Below are 6,000 nucleotides of genomic sequence, written 5' to 3' on the forward strand. Positions count from 1 at the left end.
GGATGCCCCTTACAGGGGTCCAAGCATAACCTTGGCCCTCTACTGACCAGATGGGGCCCTTAACAGGCGTCCAAGCTGAGCCAGGCCCCCTACTGACCCAATATGACCATTTTTCAGGAGTCCAAGCCAAACCTGTGCCCCCTACTGACTCGATTTGTAGCCTAACGAGTCCAGGCTGAACCTGTGCCTCCTACTGGCCTGAATGGGCCCTTAACAGGAGTCCAAGCAGAATCTGGGCCCCCCACTGACCAGATGGGACCCTTTTACAGGCATTCATGTCACACCTGTGCCCATTACTAACCCAATGGGATCCCCCTACAGAATTCCAAGCTGAACCTTGGCATCCAACTGACCTGATGGGGCCCTTAATAGGAGTTCAAGCCACACCTGTGCCCTCTACTGACCTAATGGGAGTCCCCTACAGGGGTCCAAGCAGAACCTTGACCCTCTACTGACCAGATGGGGCCCTTAACAGGAGTCCAAGCTGAGCCATGCCCCATACTGTCCCGATATGGCCCTTTTTCAGGAGTCCAAGCCAAACCTGTGCCCCCTACTGACTTGATGTGGAGCCTAACTTGAGTCCAGGCTGAACCTGTGCCCCCTACTGACCCAAATGGGCCCTTAACAGGAGTCCAAGCAGAATCTGAGCCCCCCCCCCACTGACCAGATGAGACCCTTTTACAGGCATTCATGTCACACCTGTGCCCACGACTAACCCAATGGGAGCCCTCTACAGAATTCCAAGCTGAACCCTGGCACCATACCGACCTGATGGGGCCCTTTTACAGACGTGCAACCCCTATCTGCCGCCTGATTCTACACCATAGGGTTTATTCTAAAGCCGTGACATTCACCAAACATTCACTTCAGGTAAATCTCCCTGGTGTACAGTTGCAAGAAAAAGTATGTGAACCCCTTGGGATTATGTGGAGTTTTGCATGAATTGGGCATAAAATGTGCTCTGAATGTCATCTAAGTCACAACAATAGAAGAACACAGTCTGCTGAACATAATACTACACAAACATTAGATGTTGCCATGGTTTAATTGCACATAACATGTAAACATTCACAGTGCAGGGAGGAAAAAGTATGTGAACCTTTGGACTTAATAACTGGTTGACCCTCCTTTGGCAGCAATAACCTCAACCAAACATTTCGTGTAGTTGCAGATCAGACCTGCACAACGATCTGGAGTAATTTTGGACCACTCCTCTTCACAAAACTGTTTCAGTGTAGCAATATTCTTGAGATGTCTGGTGTGAATCGCCCTCTTAAGGTCATGCCACAGCATTTCAATCGGGTTGAGGTCAGGACTCTGACTGGGCCACTCCAGAAGGCGTATTCTGTGCTGTTGCAGCCATTGTTTTGTTGAATTACTTGTATGCTTTGGGTCATTGTCCTGTTGCATCACCCATCCTCTGCGGAGCTTCAGTTGGCAGACAGATGGTCGTACGTTTTCCTGCAAAATGTCTTGATAAACTCTGGAATTCATTTTCCTATCAATGACAACAATTCTTCCAGGCCCTGAGGCAGCAAAGCAGCCCCAAACCATGATGTTCCCTCCGCCATGTTTCACAGTGGGGATGAGGTTTTGATGTTGGTGTGCTGTGCCTTTTTTTCTCCACACATAGTGTTGTGTGTTCTTCCCAAACAACTCAATCTTGGTTTCATCTGTCCGCAGTATATTTTGCCAGTAGTGCTGTGGAACATCCAGGTGCTCTTTTGCAAACTTCAAACGTGCTGCAATATTCTTTTTGGACAGCAATGGTTTCCTCCGTGGTGTCCTCCCATGTACTCCATTCTTGTTTAATGTTTTCCTTATTGTAGATGTGTCAACAAAAATGTTAGCATGTGCCAGAGATTTCTGGAGGTCTTTAGCTGACACTCTAGGATTCTTCTTTACCTCATGCAGCATTCTGCGCTGTGCTCTTGCAGTCATTTTTACAGGACGACCACGCCTAGGGAGAGTAGCAACAGTGCTAAACTTTCTCCATTTGTAGACAGTCTGTCTTACTGTGGACACATGAACATCAAGGCTTTTGGAGATACCTTTGTAACCCTTTCCAGCTTCATGCAAGTCAACAATTCTTGATCGTAGGTCTTCTGAGAGCTCTTTTCTGCGAGGCATGGTTCACATCAGACAGTGCTTTTTGAAACCAGTAAACCCAAAACAGGTGTGTGTTTTTTAAGGGCAGGACAGCTGTCAGCAACACATCCAATATCATCACACTGATTGGAGTCAAGGTTGGCTCACTCCTGGCTCCAATTAGCTCTGGGAGAAGTCATTAAGCTAGGGCCTCACATACTTTTTCCTCCCTGCACTGTGAATGTTTACATGTTATGTGCAATTAAACCATGGCAGCATCTAATTTTTGTGTAGTATTATGTTCAGCAGACTGTGTTCTTCTATTGTTGTGACTTAGATGACATTCAGATCAAATTTTATGCCCAATTCATGCAAAACTCCACGTAATCCCAAGGGGTTCACATACTTTTTCTTGCAACTGTATGTATTTCAAATGATGCTGAAGTATATAAGTACATAGGAGTTTATGGACACTTTTAACTTTTCTTACTCCCCTTTGGTCTGGTAAGTAAATTCATTGAGCATTAGTCCCAAGGATGGGAATGGGTACTGGCAGGATCACCAGGTGAAAATGAAGAAAAAAAGCCAAGAGTACAGAAAATGTAACCTTTACAGAAGTAAACACAAACCATGTGACACTGCCTGGGAGTGCTTACAATGATAGGCTTTTATTCTATGTGGTTTTAACCATTTCCCATACGGGGGGGGGGGGGGGACTGCCACTGCAAAACCTGTAAGTTGTGTTTGGTCTTTAATTTGTTTGTGGCTTAAAGGGTGACAACACTTCCGTATGACTTACTGCAGAATGAGCAGCGTTGCCACCCCGTTGCAGGAAGTTGAGAAATACCAGATCTCCTGGCAGGATCAATGGGTAATAAAACTAAGTTACAGGGGGGACTTTAAACAACAAAAACTGCGGAGTTACATCCCAATCCCTGGAATCTTGAATTTAATTCTTCGCAGTGCGCACTGTGCCCGCAATGCAAAGGATGAATTGCTCAAATTTTGATCTAGGCCAGGGGTAGGCAACCTGAGAGCCGCAGGACTACAAGTTCCATCATGCCTCTGCAAGTCATAGCTGGAACTGTCAGTTTTGTAATCTTTTGTAATCTTTGCAATGCCTCATGGGAAATGTAGTTCCACAACAGCTAGAGAGCCGCAGGTTACCTACCCCTGATCTAGGAGAATAAGAGCTTTTCCTTACCTGATCCTCCGCTCCCCATGGAGGCGGTGCTTCCCCATACTCCTGCGGTGGACTGTCCCTGGTGTCATCATGGACCCTGCCATTGATTTTGATGATACAGGCGTACCTCGGTTTACGAACGCCTCGGTTAACGTCATTTTCGGTTTACAAATAATCCATTGAAAATAACTCCTCGGTTTATGAATTTTTTTCACAATACGAACGGGTTAATAAGTTTTCAATGGATTTACGATTTGTTTTTTAAATCATGTCCCTGTATAGTATTTATGCCTTTACAGTGCACTTTATAGAGTTTTGAACAGATAAAATACTTTTTTTTTTTTTTTTTTACTTTTTTCTGACCTCCGGAACGGAATAATTGGTTTTCAATGCATTTCCAAATTTTTTATTTTTTAATCATGTCCCTGTACAGTATTTATGCCTTTTATAGAGTTTTGAACAGATAACATTTTTTTTTAAAGTGCACTTTAAAGGCATAAATACTGTACAGGGACATGATTAAAAAAAACATAAATGCATTAAAAACCAATTATTCTGTTCCGGAGGTCAGAAAAAAGTATAGAGTTTTGAACAGAACTTTTTTTTTTTACTTTTTTCTAACCTCCGGAACGGTTGGTTTTTAATGCATTTACACATTTTTTTTAATCATGTCCCTGTACAGTATTTATGCCTTTAAAGTGCACTTTATAAACAGTTTTGAACAGATAAAAAATTTGACTTTTTTTCTGACCTCCGAAACAGATTAATTGGTTTTCAATGAATTTACAAATTTTTTTTAATCATGTCCCTGTACAGTATTTATCCCTTTGAAGTGCACTTTATAGAGTTTTGAAAAGATAACATTTTTTTTAAAGTGCACTTCAAAGGCATAAATACTGTACAAGGACATGATTAAAAAATAAAAATTCGTAAATTCATTGAAAACCAATTAATCCGTTTCGGAGGTCAGAAAAAAAGTCAAATTTTTTATGTGTTCAAAACTGTTTTTAAAGTGCACTTTAAAGGCAAAAATACTGTACAGGGACATGATTAAAAAAAAATGTGTAAACGCATTGAATACCAATTAATCCATTCCGGAGGTCAGAAAAAAGTAAAAAAAATGTTTTCCATTCAAAACTCTATATTTTTTTCTGACCTCCGGAACAGATTAATTGGTTTTCAATGCATTTATGTTTTTTTTTTTTTTTTTTTTATCTTGTCCCTGTACAGTATTTATTCCTTTAAAGTGTACTTATATAAAGCGTTTTGAACAGATAAAATATTTTTTGACTGTTTTTCTGACCTCTGGAACGGAATACTGTAATTGGTTTTCAATGCATTTACAAATTTGTTTGTAATCCTGTACCAGGGGCGGACTAACAACTCCTTGGGCCTCCGGGCAATAGGGGATCATGCGGCCCCTGTGTCCTCGCCCACACTCATACCACACCCAAAAAAGCCTATGAAAGGTACCAGGGGCATCTCATGGGGCCCCTTACTGACCCCGGGCCCTCGGGCAGAGTTTCCGGATGGTCAGTCCGCCCCTGCCCTGTACAGTATTTATGCCTTTAAAGTACACTTTTATATAAAGGGTTTTGAACAAAAAAAAAACTTTTTTCTTTTTTTTTTACTTTTACTTTTTTCTGACCTCCAGAACGGGTTAATTGGTTTTCAATGCATTCCTATGGGGAAACAGCATTTCGGTTTACAAATTTTTTGCAATACAAAAAGTCCCGCGGAACAAATTAAATTTGTAAACTGAGTCCCGCCTGTATTAGGACATTGGACCACTGGAGATGGGGGGAGGGGGAATGCTGTGGGATCCGGAGAGAAGAGGAACATATAGGAAACTCTAGTGCAATAAGTCCCCCAGATCTTAATGAGCAATTGACCCAGGCCGCGCGGGTGCAGCCCCCTGCAGGGGACCATTTTCAAGTTTCCAGGAGTTTGGCTTTAATGATGGAGTCAGACTGCAGCATATACTTTGGGGTTTATTTACTAAAGCTGGAGAGTCCAAAATCAGACTCCCTTCTGCATAGAAACCAATCAGCTTCTAACCTCAGCTTGTTCAATGAAGCTTTGGCAATGAAACCTGGAAGCTGATTGGTTTCTATGCAGAAGGGAGTCTGATTTTGGACTCTCCAGCTTTAGTAAATAAACCCCTGTATGTCTTTTTAGATACTCTCAGCTTTCCCCCTGAAAATGCTAATTTCCTGGCTTCAACGTCTATGATCTGGAACACACGTGCAAGTCCCAGTTCCTAATCTGCACACCAATCCCAGGTCAGTAACAAAGCTGCTAGAGTAGGGGTGTCAAACCCGATTGCGGGCTGCATCAGCATTATGGTTGTCCTCAAAGGGCCAGTTGTATCTCTGAGATGAGCTGTCCAGGGCACCCCCCCCCACCCTTCAGATGTCAAGAGCCTCCCCCACCATCAGAAGTTAGGAGTCGCCCACCCTCCCTTACATCACAGTGCAACCTTCCCCCCCATCCTCCTTACTTTGTGCTGCTTCGGGGAATAAGCTGGAGGTGGAGCTGGGACACAAAGTGCAGGGTCTGGAGGAGGACCAGTGGAGGGCTGGAGGCAGCTGCCAGAGTCTGCTGAATGCGAAGATGAGGGGATGCTGCGGCTGCACAGAAAGGTGCAGGATCTGTAGGAGTTCTGTCCTCCTCTCCACTGTCAACTGCTGGTGGGGACAGAGACAAGCCTCTCCATTACTGCACAGAGA

Source organism: Staurois parvus, unplaced genomic scaffold (genome assembly GCF_062004578.1).
Source record: "Staurois parvus isolate SC_StPar_1 unplaced genomic scaffold, SC_StPar_1.0 ptg002395l, whole genome shotgun sequence".
Taxonomy (NCBI): Eukaryota; Metazoa; Chordata; class Amphibia; order Anura; family Ranidae; genus Staurois; species Staurois parvus.